This window comes from Pteronotus mesoamericanus, unplaced genomic scaffold (genome assembly GCF_021234165.1).
Source record: "Pteronotus mesoamericanus isolate MK-2021 breed Mesoamerican mustached bat unplaced genomic scaffold, CSHL_Meso_final contig_228, whole genome shotgun sequence".
NCBI lineage: Eukaryota > Metazoa > Chordata > Mammalia > Chiroptera > Mormoopidae > Pteronotus > Pteronotus mesoamericanus.
In genome coordinates, this window is record NW_026555095.1 from 1,837,827 (window position 1) to 1,854,802 (window position 16,976).

Here is a 16,976-nt window from a genome sequence, read left to right on the forward strand (position 1 = left end):
AAATGATTTTTCCTTATCTATTGATATGATCATGTGATTTTTGTCTTACCTTTTGTATATGTGATATATTACATTTATTGATTAGAGAATATTGTACCATCCTTGCATCCCTGAGATGAATCCCACTTGATCTTGGCATATGATCTTTTTAACATATTGCTGGATGCGGTTTGCCAATATTTTGTTGAGGGTTTTAGCATCTATGTTCTTCAGAGATATTGGCCTATAGTTTTCTTTCTTCATTGTGTCTTTATCTGGTTTTGGGAGTAGGATGATGTTGGCCTCATAAAGAGACAGATGGAAGAATGCTCAGTATCGCTAGCCATCAGAGAGATGCAAATTAAAACCACAATGAGATACCACTTCACACTGGTCAGAATGGCCACCATAAACAAATCGACAAACAAATGCTGGTAAGGTTTTGGAGAAAAGGGAATCCTAGTATGCTGTTGGTGAGAATGCAGACTGGTGCATCCACTGTGGAAAACAGTATGCAATTCCCTGAAGACAACTAAAAATGGAACTGCCTATTGACCTGGCAATTGCACTGCTGGCATTATACCCTAAGAATCCTGAAACACCATTTCCAAAGAACCTATGCACCCCAATGTTCATGGCAGTACAATTTACAGTAGCCAAGATCTGGAAACAGCCTAAGTGCCCATCAGTAAATGAGTGGATCAGAAAACTGTGGTACATTTACACAATGGAATACTATGCAGCAGAACGAAAGAAGGAACTCCCACCCTTCGCAACAGCATGCATGGTACTGGGGAGCATTATGCTAAGTCAAACAAGGCAGGCAGTGAAGGACAAACACCATACAATCTCACCTATAAGTGGAATCTAATCAACAAAAGAAACAAGTGAGCAAAATAGAACCAGAGACATGGAAATAAAGAACAAAGTGACAGTGACCAGAGGGGGGTTGGGGAGGGGGATAACAAGGGAAAGAAGGGGAAGGGTCAAGTCAAGGAACAGGTAGAAAGGACCCATGGACAAAGGCAACCATGTGGGGGTTGAATGTGGGAGGTTGGGGGTAGATAGGGCAGTGGGAGAACAATGAGGGGAAAAATGGGGACAATTGTAATTGAACAACAATAATTAAAAAATAAAATAATAAAAGATTTAGTGAGCAAAATTATACATCCATTTTAAAATTACATGAATATATTAGCAAAGTGTCAAATATTCAATGCAAAAATTGACAAATAAAATGAGGAATTGATAAATCCTCATAGTCAGAAAGTTCAACAATCCTGTCTTAGAAAATAATAGAAAAGCGCTTAAAAATATCAGGATATAAAATTTTTGAAAAATGTTATTAACAAAGTTGACTCATCAACTGCAAAAAGTACATGAATTTCAATCATGTACAGATCATTTATAAATATTAAACACATACCAGGCCATAAAACATGTCTAACTGGCATTACTCTAGACTGGTATTACTCTGATGGCAAAACCAGGCTAACACATCACAGAAAACAGCAGGACAATATCCCTCGTAAACATACATGCAAATATTTTCAAGAAAATTTTAGCAAATTATATCCAACAATTTATAAAAAAGATAATATATTATGCCCAATTTGTATTCATCTCCCAAATGCAAAATTGGTTTGACATTTAAATGTCAATCCATGTAATCCATGTTACTAATGGACAAAATACACACACTCACACACACATACACATATACAAAACACAAAAACAAAATAAATCATCATCAGGAGATACAGGGTAAGCATTTGACAAAACCCAACATCCATTACTTGTAAAAGGCTCCCAGAAAACAAGGAATAGAAGAGATATCCTTAATCTGATAAATGTTATCTATGGAAAGCTTTCAGTTGATAACCATTCTTAATGGGGGGGGGGAGGGCGGGGGGGGGGGAAATGTTTTCTTTTAAGATCATAAACAAAGTAAGGATATTCACTCATATAAATATTATTTAACATTGTACTGGAGATTCCAGTCAGCCCAATAAAATAAAAAAAATGATTACATATCAACATTATTGAAAAAGAAAAATTAAAATTTTCTTTATTTTCAGAAAACACAATAGTTATGTATAAAGTATTTTATGGAATCTAAAATAACCTAATATATCTAATGAGTCATCAGCAGAATTGTGAGATATAAGATCAACAACATACAGAATCAATTGGATTGTTATGTACTAGCAATCAGTAATTGAAACTAAAAATATCATTTGCAATAGCATAAAGAATATTAAATACTTAGAAATAAATCTGACAAAAATATACAAGGCCTTTAAACTGAAAAGTAGAAAATGCTGAAAGAAATTAAACTCTAAAAAGATGAAGATACAATGTTCATAGATGATATGACTGAATATTGCTACCTTGTCATTTCTGTTTAATCTATAGATCAGTGTAATAGCAATAAAAATCTCAGAAGGAATTTTTTGACAGGATGATTTTAACAATGATAGTAAAATGTAAAGTATCTAGAATAGACAAGATAATATTTCAAATAAAAGAGTAAAGTTGAAGGACTATCTAAGATTTATTTTAAAGCTATAGTAACAAAGATAATATGTTTTTTTTTTGCATGAAAATCAGCAAATAGATAAATAGACACTAATCAAGTCCAGACTAGACCTGCACATACATAGTTAACATTTTAATTTAATATCTATTTATTCCAATTTGACAAAGGTAAAGACGCATTAGAAAAGCATAACTACTTTGAACAAATGGATCTCAAACTATTTGTATATTCACATGCAAAAATATTTTAACTTTCATTCATTTCATTTAATTCATATCTCACATTTGTTACCAAAATGAACTCAAAATAGATAATAGATATAAATATAATACAAAAATCATAAAACTTCAAGAATAACACATAGAATGTCCTTTGTGATTTTGGGTTAGGTAGAGATTCCTTAGATAATACAGCAAAAAGTGCCCTGGCTGGTGTGGCTCAGTCCATTGAGTGCCAGCCTGCGAACCAAAGTGTCACTGGTTTGATTCCTAGTCAGGGCACATGCCTGGATTGCAGCCTAGGTCCCCTGTAGGGGGCACTCAGGAGGTAACCATGTATTGATGTTTCTCTTCCTCTCTCCCTTCTTTCCCATCTCTAAAAATAAATGAGTAAAATATTTTTAAAAGAACAGAAAAAAGTGAAATTCATAAAAGGACCAATAAATTAGACTTCATGAAATTTATTTCTGCTCTTTGAAATATCCTGTCAATAGAATAAAAATAGATGCTACAGACTGTGAGAAAATATTTGCAAATCACATGTGTCTAATAAGGGAATTATATCAAGAATATATAAAGAATTTACAAAATTCAATAACAAGAGAACCAACAACCTAGTAAAAAAAATTAGTGGCAAAAGATTTGGAGAGATGCTCTACAAAGTGATATACAAATTGCAAGTAAATACATGAAATGATGTTCAACATCTTTGGCCATTAGGACAAGGCAAATTGAAACAGTAAGGATGTACTTGCACGCTTATTAGAATGGCTAATGCTAAAAAGACTAACAATAACCAAGTATTGGCAACAGTATGAAACAACTGAACTCTTGTATACTCTTGGTGAGAATGTAAAATGGTACTGTACATCTATTTTGAAAACTAATTTGGCAACATCTTAGAAAGTTAAATGTATGTCTAAATATGACCCCAACTTTAGAGTTTTAAATATTTACCCTAGAGAAATTGGAATATTTATTTATATGTATACATATACACCAATATTCATAGCAGCTTTATTTGTAATAGTCAAAAGCTGTATTCAACCCAAGTGCACATTAATAAGTGAATGAATAAACATATTGTGGCATATTAATATAATGGAATATTATTCAGCAATAGCGATATCAAACTATTGATATGTACAGCACTGATGAATATCAAATACTATTGAGTGAAAGAATCTAGACCATGTAAAAGTACATACTGACTGTATAATTCTAATTACATAAAGTTCTAGACAATGCAAACTAATGTATAATGACAGAAATTAGTTCAGTGTTTGTCAGGGTATTGAAAATAAGGTTGAGAATGGGTTGAAGAGAGAAATTATGAAGGGACAAGAGGAAACATTTGGGGGTGATCTGTATATTCACAATCTTGATTGTAGTGATAGTTCACCAGCATGTGTTTGTCTGTGTATATAAAATACACACATATATACATACATAGATCAAAATTGCATACTTTTTAGTGTATATATGTTACACTTTACTAATTTTCTTTTAAACTGCTGAGGACTAGAAGTTTAAATTAAAGTTCAACACTAATCATGGACTATAAAGGAAACAGTTTACACAAAATAATAGCAAAAGAAAAACTGAGAGTATACTACTATATAAAAAAGATAATATATTCCATTTCAGAGATTACAGTGAAAATTTCTTAATTTTCTATATATAGAAAAAGCAAATTTTCAATAAACTAGGCAGGCAACATTTTTAAAACTGCTGACACACTATATTAGGAAAAATTATAATTTTAAAGGCAAAAAAGCTATAAAGTAATTAAGAGAGAATATAGAAGAATATCTCTAGACCTTAGGTTAAGAGTGATTTACTAAAGAAGATACAAATAACAAAGCCATAATGACAAAGATTTACAAGGAAGAATGCATTAAATTAGTAATTTCTAATGATCAAAAATACTTTATTATAGAGACAAAATAAGCTGCAGTGAGAGAAAATATTTGCAACACTTATAACTAACAAAGTATACAGAATATACTCATCTAGCATAATGCAGATTATATAAAAACATTCAAGAAATCAAAGTGAAAAGAGATAATTCAACTGAAAAATTGCCTTAGATTTTGAAGAGGTACTTTAAAAGACAGGATATCTAGATAACTGCTATGGACTGAATTATTGTGTTTTCCTAACATTCATTTTTTGAAGCCCTGATTTCCAATGTGATAGTGTTCAGAGGTAAGGCCATTGGGAGGTATTGAAATCAATAAGATAGAGCCCATATTAATGAAATTATTACCCTTATAAGAGATGGGGAAGAAATTATCTCATTTCACCATGTGAGATTACAGCAACAAGATAGCCATTTACATACTAGGAATAGGGCTCTTAGGAGGAAGCAAGTTGGCCGGCAACTTGATCTTAGACTTCCCAGTCTCTGGAACTCTGAGAAATAAATTTCTGTTATTTAAGCCACCTGGTCTATGATATTTAGTTACAGCAGCCTGAGCAAGCTATGATAATGACCAATAAGGATGTTAAAAACTTACATGAATATTCATTGGTAATGATGGAAATATATATTAAAATTAAAATAAGATTCTAATACACATGTTCCATATTGGCAGATACTAAAGTGTACTTGACTATACTAAGTGTTAGCAAGGATATGGAGCAAATCAACTTTGATGCATCACTTAGGAATGTAAATTAGTACATTTTGCAAACTAATATAGATTATCCATTAATGTTATAGTAAGTAAAAAAACTAGTAAAGTTGAAAAGGCACACACGTCTTATGACCTAGTTTTTCAGTTAAGTTTATACCCTATATATACATGTTTGTATGCAACAAGAAACAAGATGCATGAATATTCAAAACAGCATTTTCCAAAAACTGAAAAGAGCTCTTTATAGTAAAATGGATAAACAAATTGTGATATCGATAAACCATAGAATATATACAGCAATGAAAATTAGCTAACTAGTTCTATGTACAAGAATATGGTTGAAACTTCCAATCTTAATAGTGAATAATAATGGAAAACATCAAGTTACAGAAAATATACAAGGTCTGTCTGGAAAAATTCCAGCCATTTTTAATAACAAGAACAGTTTGTGTGACATCGATGTAACCTGGCAGCCAAGGAGAGTGGACTGGAATGCGCATTTGTGAACAACGACAACTTGACTGCACTAGTCAGTGGGAGCGATAGATGCTATTGAATGAGCATGCACACTGTGTGGCTGTCAATTCAAAATGACTAAGAGAGTAGAGCAAGAACTCTGCATCAAATTTTGAGTTAAGCTTGAACATTCCTCTGCAGAAACTATTCGGATGATTCAGAAGGCTGCGGCTCTGGGCAGCTGGTGATTGGCAGCTTCATCACAACAATGAGCTGGCTCATGCATCACATCTTGTACAGTTTTTTGGCAAAACATCAAATCACACAGGTTATTCAGCCCCCTACACCCTAGATTTGGTGCCCTGTGACTTCTGGCTTTTCCCAAAACTAAAACCACCTTTGAAAAAAAAAGATTTCAGACCATTGATGAGATTCAGGAAAACATGATGGGGCACCTGATGGCAATTGAGAGAACACTGAGAGGTCCCAAAGTGCCTACTTTGAAGGGGACTGAGGTGTCATTGTCCGATGTACAATGTTTCTTGTATCTTTTATCTTCCTCAATAAATGTCTCTTATGTTTCATATTACATCGCTGGGCAGATATTGTATGCAGCATGATTCCATTTATATAGTATTCAAAGAAAGGAAAAACTAAAGTATTTTGCATAGGAATGCATAAGCAAGAACTAAAACTGAAGAAAAACTGGACTTGATTGTTATTAGTGTCAGGTTAATGATTACCCCAAAAGGGAGGGCGTGGTGGGAGGAAACACAGGTGGGGGTTCTGGAATGTTGATAATATTTTTTGGCTTGACATAATTATTTATACAAGTGTTGCTTATAGTTACATATTAAGCTGAAAATACATTTCATGCACTTATTAGATGCATATAATTTCTATTATATAATAAAAGAATTTCAAAATCAAAACCACAAGTCTTTGTAAAACCAAATGAAAGATATTTGGGCTCATTTCCTGGCCTGGGCCAGACCTTGTGATATTAAAGCCTAAATATTAGTCTCATGAGGAATCATATGCCCTATCTGCAAAATAATTGGGTTGTTGGTTGGTATATGCATTTTTAAGTCCATCCAGCACTATCCATGTGTCAGAAGTGAGCTCCCTAAAAATCTTTGTCTTGTTTCTGAGTCTTTCCCACCTACAATCTAAAAACTAAGGTCTTTAGACTGTGACTCACGAAGCTTTAAAATAAAATGCAGTGTTACTTTGAGCTGAAAGTAAAGACTCATAACTTGAGTGTAACCAGGTATGTTGGAGCCCTTCACCTAGTCAGTAAAGCAGATTGTCCCTTCATGTGAACTGACAGCACCTCAAGCACTGGATGCCTCAGCAGTGAAGCAGGGAAAACTGTGTCGAAGTGAAAGTAATGTGATACACAAAAATGCTCTAAATCGTTGTAATAGTAGAGAAATGTTATGGTTGGTGCAAAAGCAAGTCATTACTGGAGGCAAATGACTGAACTAAAGAAATGTGATTTCCCCTGGATTTTAACTTCATGGGTGGCTGCCTGTGAGAAAACTCAATATATCTCTGAGACTTCTGCCTCTTTGTCAATTTGACTGAAATCGGCCTATGAAATCCAAATGATTTTATTTCCACTAGAAACTAGGAAAAACATTTGAAGACTATATTTTTAATCAAAAGTCAAAGTTCATTGAAGACTATAGTTTCTTTGTCAGATTAGTTTGTGGAATCATAAGAATTTCAGTTTCTTATGCATACAAAGGGGAACATTTGATCACCAGCTGAAAGGAATCAGCTTGAGATAAAGCTGAGACAGTGAAACATCACTAGATGTTGATACACAGGAGAACTATGTCTGGTCATATGAAATGTGGTAGTTTCTGGAATTACAAAAAGTGATATAAACTAAAAACTGAAGGGGAAGATTCCAGTACCTATTCTGGTTTTAATTTCAGTTCCAGGCTGGCAAGTTATGGATTTGTTGGATTTAGTTAAAAGATTACTGTCTGCACTAGTGTGATCTGGCTGAATATTCTAAAGGCAGAATAGGTAAGACGTTAGGTAAGACATAGGCCTGACTCCCAGAGCTTTCTTCAGCTAGGAAGACAGGCTCCAAGTACAGACTGGAAGTGAAATGCACAGAGAACTGCTCAATTAAATAGTTAACTGCTTGAGGCTATGGTAATGCCTTTCTTTCTTTCTTTACTCTGTATTCTAAACTAACTAAACTTCTTAATACTGTTCCTGTGAATCATCCACTCAACCATTCTCGATTTGCCAACACAAAGGAAACCTGCTTATCATGGGGTTGCTAAGAAAGCAATATATGGAATATAAGTACTTTTTGTTGCAGTGCTTGCTTCAGCCAATCTCATATAGGTCCTAGAAGATAACACTTTTATTTCAAATTACAGAAATGGTATACTGCTTACATCAAGATTGACCTTATTCCAGGAGGATAACCATGCAAAATCATTAGCAAGACTGCTTCTGTCCCCTGTAAATACTGAATGAGGATTCTGGCCTCTTCCTCTAATGGCTGTCCTAGGTTTAAGGGAGACAGGAACTAAAACAGCACAAGAGGGTACACCTTGTTAGCTACATATCAATTCCAACTGACTTAAACAAAATGGCCCTGTATTGACTTATCTAACTGGAATCTGAGAAATAGGATGGGCTTGAGGATAACCATAAACTAATGACTGGCTGTTTCTCTGCATTTTTGCCTGGCTATGTCCTCTTCTAATAAATGACCACATGCATTCTCAGGCTGCTTCCTTCTGGAGAACAATGCCTGGAGTGGTTCCTGGCTTTGCATCCACCCACGACAATGTCCTGAGGATGAGAGAAAATGTTCTTATCACAGACTTTTAAGTATATTTCTTAAGATCCACCCTGACTTGGCTGTGTATTTTATTTGCTCATTTTTGAACCAATGATGGTGGATAGGGAAATGGAATGAGTTGATGACCACAAGACAAGAAGGCTTGGTGTTGAAGCTGGGAGAAATCAATTTTCCTCACAGTTTCCTAAACAAGTAAGAGCAGAAGCCAAAACGAAAAATTAGATATTAAAGGGAGGGGAAAAAATTATTCTGGATAGGCAAACCAGAATAAAGAAATGAAGAAAAAATAAAAAAGAAAGAAAAAGAAAGCCTATAGCAATTGATCTCAACTTTGGAGGCATATTAGAATCACCAAAGAGCATTTACAAATCCTTATCTCCAGGCCAAAACCCTGACCAAATAAATCAGAATTTCTGGGGGAAAGGGAGAGGGCAGTATTTTTAAAGGCTCCACAGTTGCTTCTCATATGCATACCCATGAAATCACTGCATTGCATGGGAAGAGTTTATTACAGGAAGACAGAACTAATATCTGTCAGGTTTTCTCCTCACGTGGGGATTTTGAAGAGAGATGAGTTGGTTTTTTTCCCAAAGCTCTGGCAGCTTAAAGCCACCTGAAGTGACAGTTGCATTTCCCTTTACAAAGTGGCTTAAATGTAGTAGAATTGTATTTTTCTAGCCTCACAATGAACAACACAAAGGTTACAACAGTGGCTAAATCCCTTGTGGGAACCACAGAGAAAGCCATTGTAAATGCTGCTTTTCCATAGTGACAGAAAAGAGAAGGGATTACAGATGGGTTTGAAATGCCTTTCCTCTTCTCCATTAAAGGTATTTGTGGAGCACACAACCACTAGTTGACTGGTTAACAGAAGCACAGCTTGGTTTTGTTTTGTTCTCTGATTCTTACCACTATCCTTTCATCCATTTACTATGTATTTTCTCACTCTGTTTGCTACTCTGGATTCTGTAGTTTCCCTCCTCAGAATTTAGCAGGTGAATCAGGCTGAATTACAACAGACAGAAACTGAAACCTCCTTCATAGTTGTAGACTTAATTTCCTACTCTTTTTCTCCTTTTTGGGAGGAGAGGGGGGGTTATAAAAGGAAAAAAATAGAAAACAGAATTTTCCTCTTTTGTTTGTCTTCTAAAACTGCTGGCGCTTTTTTTTTTTTTTTTTTTTTTTTAGGAAAAAACAACAACAAAAGATAAATAAACTTAGGAAAGTTACAATTTAAAAAAAAAGTCTTACCTCCTTTTAATTTCATTTATATTCAGAAAATACTTTTCTATTGAGATTTGTGAATATGACAGAGGAGTGAGTGGAAGTCACACTGACCTCCTCCCAAGACCAAACTGGAATTGCAACTAAATTGTGGAGGAATCTTCTGGAAAACACCGGAATGATAGCGAGAGAGGAGCCTTAAACCTTGGACAGACAGTGAAATCGGCTTTCGCACAACCTAACAGATAAGAAGTGCACAGGAGGCTCAAGATGGTGGTCTGGGCACCCATGGGTGGCAGCACTAGAGGGATATTGAAACAGCCTGTTGGATCCCCCTAAGAAGAGCAGGGTCTGAATCATAAGCAGGGACCTCCAGCCTACAGCACCAGAGCCTAAAAAGCAGAGAGACAAAAGACAGCTGCGAAAAGCATAGTGGTGCTCTCTGCCAGAGATAGGTGGCTGGAGATGCAAAGAGCTGTTCAAAGAGCCAAAGCAAAAATTTGCAGTGGCAGCCACTTACCTTGGTCTCTGGGCAAAGGTAGGGGCAGAATGGGCTGGAGCAGCCTGAGGAGAGATTGGTGAGGAAAGCTTTGGGGATAGAATTGAGACAGTAGCTAGCAGGGCCCCAGTGCTGACCCACCTCCCATTCTGCAGCTTCCATCTTGCTCAGGCATAAGGGACACAATAGCCTCGCCCTCAGGAAGCTCAGCCCCAGCCAGGAGTTGCACACAGACCTGGGTGCTAAGTGCAAACGGGCCAGCACAAAAAGTGGATCTGTGGCTAAAGGGGACACAGAAGTGTCTAGAGACGCTTGAGGAGAGACTGGAGACGGAGACAATGGGGAGAGAACTGAGGGAATAGCAGGGGGATCACGGTGCTGACTCCTCCCGGTCTGCAGTCTCCACTTTGTTCAGATAGGCCATGACCCCAAGAGGCAACAGCAGGAAAGGAAACAATAGCCCTGCCCTCAGGATGCTATGTCCTGACCAGGAGATGCACATTGGCCAGGATGTTGAGTACCGAGCAGCAGTGACAGATTGAAGATCCCTGGCTAAAGGGACGCAGAGTGGTCTAGAGATGCTTGAGGGGAGACTGGAGAAAGAAGCACTGGGGAGAGAACTGAGGGAATAGCCGGGGGGATCTTGGTGCTCGCTCCTCACCCACTCCCCAGTACCCATCTTCCTCAGGCAGATCACTACACTGAGTAGCAGCAGCCTGCAAAGACACAATAGCCCTGCCTTCAGGAAGGACTGCTAGGCCTGTGGTGCCTAAGCTGGACAGCTGAGGGCAGAGTGACTAGATTAATGACTGCAGGAGACAGACAGACACAATAGATTCCTGGATTCTCAAACAGACTGCCTAAGGCCAAACAAGGTCGACATCTGACATAATCAGGGGCAGAAAAAGAAACAAACAACAAAAAAGAAGCGTCTACTACCATAGAATTTCACACCAGAAAGTCAGGAAATAAACGCAGATCAATTTAAGAGGCAGAAGCAAAAAAGAAGAGTCTCACAAAAAATGGGAAGGAAAAGAAACACCCCACAAATGAGTGGAAAGGAGGAATCTTTACAGAGTACTAAGTGAAAGAGAGGCAAGTAAACCATCAGATATTGAATTCAAAACAATGGTTCAAAGGAAGCTCAATGAGCTAAGCAAGCACAAAGAGAATTATGAAAAATTATAGGGAAACTATGAGGAACTTACTGAAAAATATATCAACATGAAAAATACATAGAAACTATCAATAATACATAAGAGGAAGTGAAGAATACAATTTCTGAATTGAAGAACACAGTAGAAGGAATCAAAAGCAGGCTTGATGAAGCACAGGACCAAATCAGCGACCTGGAGGACAAGATAGAAAAGAGGTCCCAGAAAGAGCAAGAAAATGAAAAAGGACTCAAGAAGAATGAAGAGGTGTTTAGGAAAATGCAGGACAACCTAAAACATAATAATATCCTTATAACAGGGATACCAGAAGGAAAAATAGAGGAGCAAGGGATAGAAAACCTGTCAGAAAAAGTCATGATGGAAAACTCCCCTAACTGGAGAAGAGAAAAAGTCACACAAGTCCAGGAAACACAGAGGGTCCCATTCAAGAAGAACACAATGAATCCCACTCCAAGACGCATCATCATTAAAATGGCAAATATCAAAGACAAACAGAGAATCCTAAAGACATCAAGAGAGAAAGAGGTAGTAACATACAAGGGAGCCCTGATACAGCTAGCAGCTGAATTCTCAACGAAACACTACAAGCCAGAAGGGAGTGGCAAGAAATATTCCAAGTAATGAAAAGCAAAGGCCTGCAACCAAGACTGCTCTAACTAGCAAGGCTCACAATTAAAATGGAAGGTGAAATAAGGAGTTTCCCAGACAAAAGAAGGGTAAAAAAATACATACCCACCAAACTAGAACTACAAGATATGCTAAAGAGACTGGTTTAAGAAGATGAAGAAAAAGAGTCAGAAAGAGAACACAGGTACAAAGGGAAAAAATGAATAAGGACCTATCAATAATAACTTTGACCTTTAACTGTAAATGGACTAAATGCCCCAATAAAAAGGCACATTATAGCTGAATGGATCAGAAAACCTGACCCATTAATATGGTGCCTACAACAGACAAACCTCAGAACAAAGGATCTACACAGAATGAAAGTAAAGGGATGGAAAAACATATTCCAAGCTAATGGACAGGGAAAAAAAAACCAGGGTAGCAATATTTCTATCAGACGAAATAGATTTCAAAACAAAGGCCATTCAAAGAGACCCAGAGGGACTCTTTATAATACTCAAAGAAAGAATCCACCAAGAAGACATAAACATTGTAATCATATATGCACCCAACATAGGAGCACCCAAATATATATGGGAAATCTTGTAGGACTTGAAAAAGATATAGAGAGCAACACATTGATAGTAGGGGATTTTAACACCCCACTGTTAAAACTGGATAGATCTTTTAAACAAAACATCAACAAGGATATTGTGGAACTCAATGATGCATTAGATCAAATGGACTTCAATGACATATACAGAACCTTTCATCCCAAAGTCGCAAAATACACATTATTTTCAAATGCACACGGGATATTTTTGGAGATACACTATACAATTGGACACAAAACAATCCTCAACAAATTCAGGAAAACTCAAATAATGAGAAGCATTTTCTCAGACCACAAGGGCTTGAAACTGGAAACCAGTCTCAAGGAAAAACCTCAAGAAACATTCAAACTCATGGAGATTGTAGAATAGCACATTATTAAACAATGAATGGGTCAATAATGAGATAAGAGAAGAAATCAAATAGTTCCTGGGCACAAATGAAAATGAACACACAACAGTCCAAAACCCATGAGACACAGCAAAAGCAGTCCTGAGAGGGAAGTTCATAGCAACACAGGCCTACCTAAAAAAGATAGAAACATTTCAAATAAGTGACCTAACTCTACAACTTCAAGAACTGGAGAAACAACAACAAACAAATCCCAGGACATAGAGAAAGGAGTAAATAATCAATGACATAGAGACTAAAAGAACAATTCAAAGGATAAACCAATCTAGGAGCTGGTTCTTTGAAGAGATAAACAAAATCAACAAGCCTTTATGCAGACTCATCAAGAAAAAAAGGGAGAGGACCCAAATAAACAATATCAGAAATGAAAGAGGAGATATAACAACCGATTCCACAGATATACAAAGGATTGGAAGAAATTACTACTATAAATAATTATATGCCAAGAAATTTCTATGAAATGGACATATTTCTAGAAAAGTATAACCTTCCAACACTGAATGAAGAAGCAGCAGAAAACCCGAACAGACTGATAACAGATGGTGAAATCAAAGCAGTAATCAAAATACTCCAAGCACACAAAACACCTGGACCGGAAGTTTCACAGAATTTTACAAAACATTTAAGAAAGAGCTAACCCCTGTACTTCTCAGATTATTCCAAAAAATCTAAGAAGAAGACTCCTAAATTCTTTTTATGAGTCCAGCATCATCCTAATCCCAAAACCAGATAAAGACATAACAAAGAAAAAAAACTGCAGGCCAATATCACTGATGAACATAGATGCTAACATCCTCACCAAAATACTGGCAAACGGCATCCAGCAATACATTAAAAAGATCAAATACCATGATCAAGTGGGATTCATCCTCGGGATGAAAGGATGCTTCAATATCCTCAAATCAATAAACGTGATATATCACATAAAGAAAAGGAAAGACAAAAACCACATGATCACATCAATAGATGCAGAAAAAATGTTTGATAAGGTACAGCACCCATTTATGATTAAAACACTCAGCAAAATGGGAATAAAGGGGGCATACCTCAACATAACAAAGGCCATATATGAAAAACCTACAGCCAACCTCATACTCAATGAGCAAAAGCTAAAAAGTTGACCACTAAGATTGGAACAAGACAAGGATGTCTGCTTTTACCACTTCTATTTAACATAGTATTGGAAGTTCTAGCCACAGCAATCAGAGAAGAAAAAGAAATAAAAGACATCCAAATTGGAAAGGAGGAAGTAAAACTATCATTGTTTGCAGATAACATGATAGTGTACTTGGAGAACCCCATACACTCCTCCAAAAAACTACTCAACCTAATAAGTGAATTTGGCAAAACAGCAAGATACAGTTTCAATATTCAGAAATCGAAGGCATTTTTGTACACCAACAATGAAATATCAGAAGAAGAATACAGGGAAAAAAATCCCATTTGTTATAGCAACAACAAAAATAAAGTACCTCGGAATAAATTTAACTGAGGAGGTAAAAGACCTGTACACAGAAAACTATACAACACTGAAGAAAGAAATTAAGGAAGACACAAATAAATGGAAGCATATACTGTGTCCATGGATTGGAAGAATTAACACCATGAAAATGTTCATAGTACCCAAAGCAATTTATAGATTCAACATAATCCCTATTAAAACACCAATAATGTATTTCACAAACATAGAACAGACATTTCAAAAATTTATATGGAACCATAAACAACCCTGAATAACCGCAGCAATTATGAGAAAGAAAAATAAAGCAGGAGGGATCACAGTACCAGACATAAAACTATATTACAAGGTAACTGTAATCAAAACAGTCTGGTACTGGCAGAAGAACAGACAAATAGATCAATGGAACAGTATAGAGAGCCCAGAAACATTGGTTTCAATGTCTCTATGGTCAATTAATATTCGACAAAGTGGGCAGAAGCATAAATTGGAGTAAAAATAGCCTCTTCAACAAATGGTATTGGGAGAGCTGGAAAGCTACATGCAAAAAATTGAAACTCGACCACCTACTGACACCGTACACAAAAATAAACTCAAGATGGATAAAAGACTTAAATATAAGTCATGACACCATAAAAGTCCTAGAGGAGAACATAGGCAGGAAACTCAGATATCCCACACAGCAATATTTTCACTGATATTTCCCCTAAAGCAAGGGACATAAAGGAGAGAATACAGAAGTGGGACCTCATCAAAATAAGAAGCTTCTGCATGGCTAAAGAAAACATCAGCAAAATGAAAAGGGAAACAACTGTATCAAAAATAGATTTGCCAAGGATACATCAGGTAGGAGTTTGATCTCCAAAATATATAAAGAACTCATATGACTCCACTACAAGAAGACAAACAATCCAATTAAAAAAATGGGTAAAGGACCTGGATCGACACTTCTCAGAGAAGGACATACACAGGGCCCAGAGACATATGAAAGGATGCTCATCATCACTAGCCATCAGAGAAATGCAAATTAAAACCACAATGAGATACCACTTCACACCAGTCAGAATGGCCATCATAAACAGATCAACAAACAATGGATGCTGATGAGGTTGTGGAGAAAATGGAACCCTAGTACACTGTTGATGGAATGCAGACTGGTGCAGCCACTTTGAAAAACAGTTTAGAATTTCCTCAAAAGGCTAAAAATGGAACTGTCTTTCGGCCCAGTGATTCCACTGCTGAGATTATACACTAAGAATCCCAAAACACCAATTCAAAAGAATCTATGCACCCCAATGTTCATAGCAGCGCTATTTACAATAGTCAAGTGCTGGAAGCAATCTCAGTGCCCAACAGTAAATGAGTGGATCAATAAACTACGGTAAATTTACACAATGGAATTCTATGCAGCAGAAAGAAAGAAACAAATAAAAAGCTACTACCCTTTGCGACAACATGGATGAAACTGGAGAGCATTATGCGAAGTGAAATAAGCCAGGTGTGAAAGACAAATACCATATGATCTTACCTATAAGTGGAACCTAGCCAACCAAACAAATAAGGAAATATAACCAGCAACGTTGAAAGAAAGTAGAAACCAACAGAATCAAGAAGGAAGAAGAGTGGGGGAGGAGAAAGGGAAAGGAAGGGTCAAGCCAAGGTACAAGTATAAAGGACCCATGGACAAGGCCAAAGTGGGAAAGGATTGAGGGGTAGAGGTGGGGGCTGGGGAAAGTGGTGGCAGAAAGGTGGAGACAAATGCATTTGAACAATAAAAAGAAAATAAATAAATAAATAAATAAAATACTTTTCTAGAAAAAGGTCAGATAATATTGTCTTTCATTTTCTTCTCACATGCCCACTATTAATACGGCAAAAATTATGGAATAACTAATATATGTTAGGCACTGAATGAGGGATAAAGCCAAAAAGTAATGTCCCTGTCCTTATCAAGCTCATATTGTAATGAGGGAAGACGCTTTATAAACAAAAACATAGTAGGCCTGGTAATAATAAACTTGATTTAGGACAACAAAGGAGGTTAAGTAGGACAGAGAATCTTGACCAAAGGGTACATTGGGATGGAATGGAATTTATTAGTTACTAGTGTGCATAGAATGATGAGGGACAACCTCTTATGAGTTGGCATTTTTCAGAGATCCAAAGGAGCTGATGGAGGAAGCCATGAGGGCATGTTGGGGAACATTTCAGGCAAAGCACGTAGCAAGTGCAAAGACCCTGAGATGGAGGAATGCTCTGAGTATGTGAGGGAAGGTGAGGCTAGTAGAGCTGGAACAGAGTAGAGGAGGAAAGTGGTTGGGAAGAG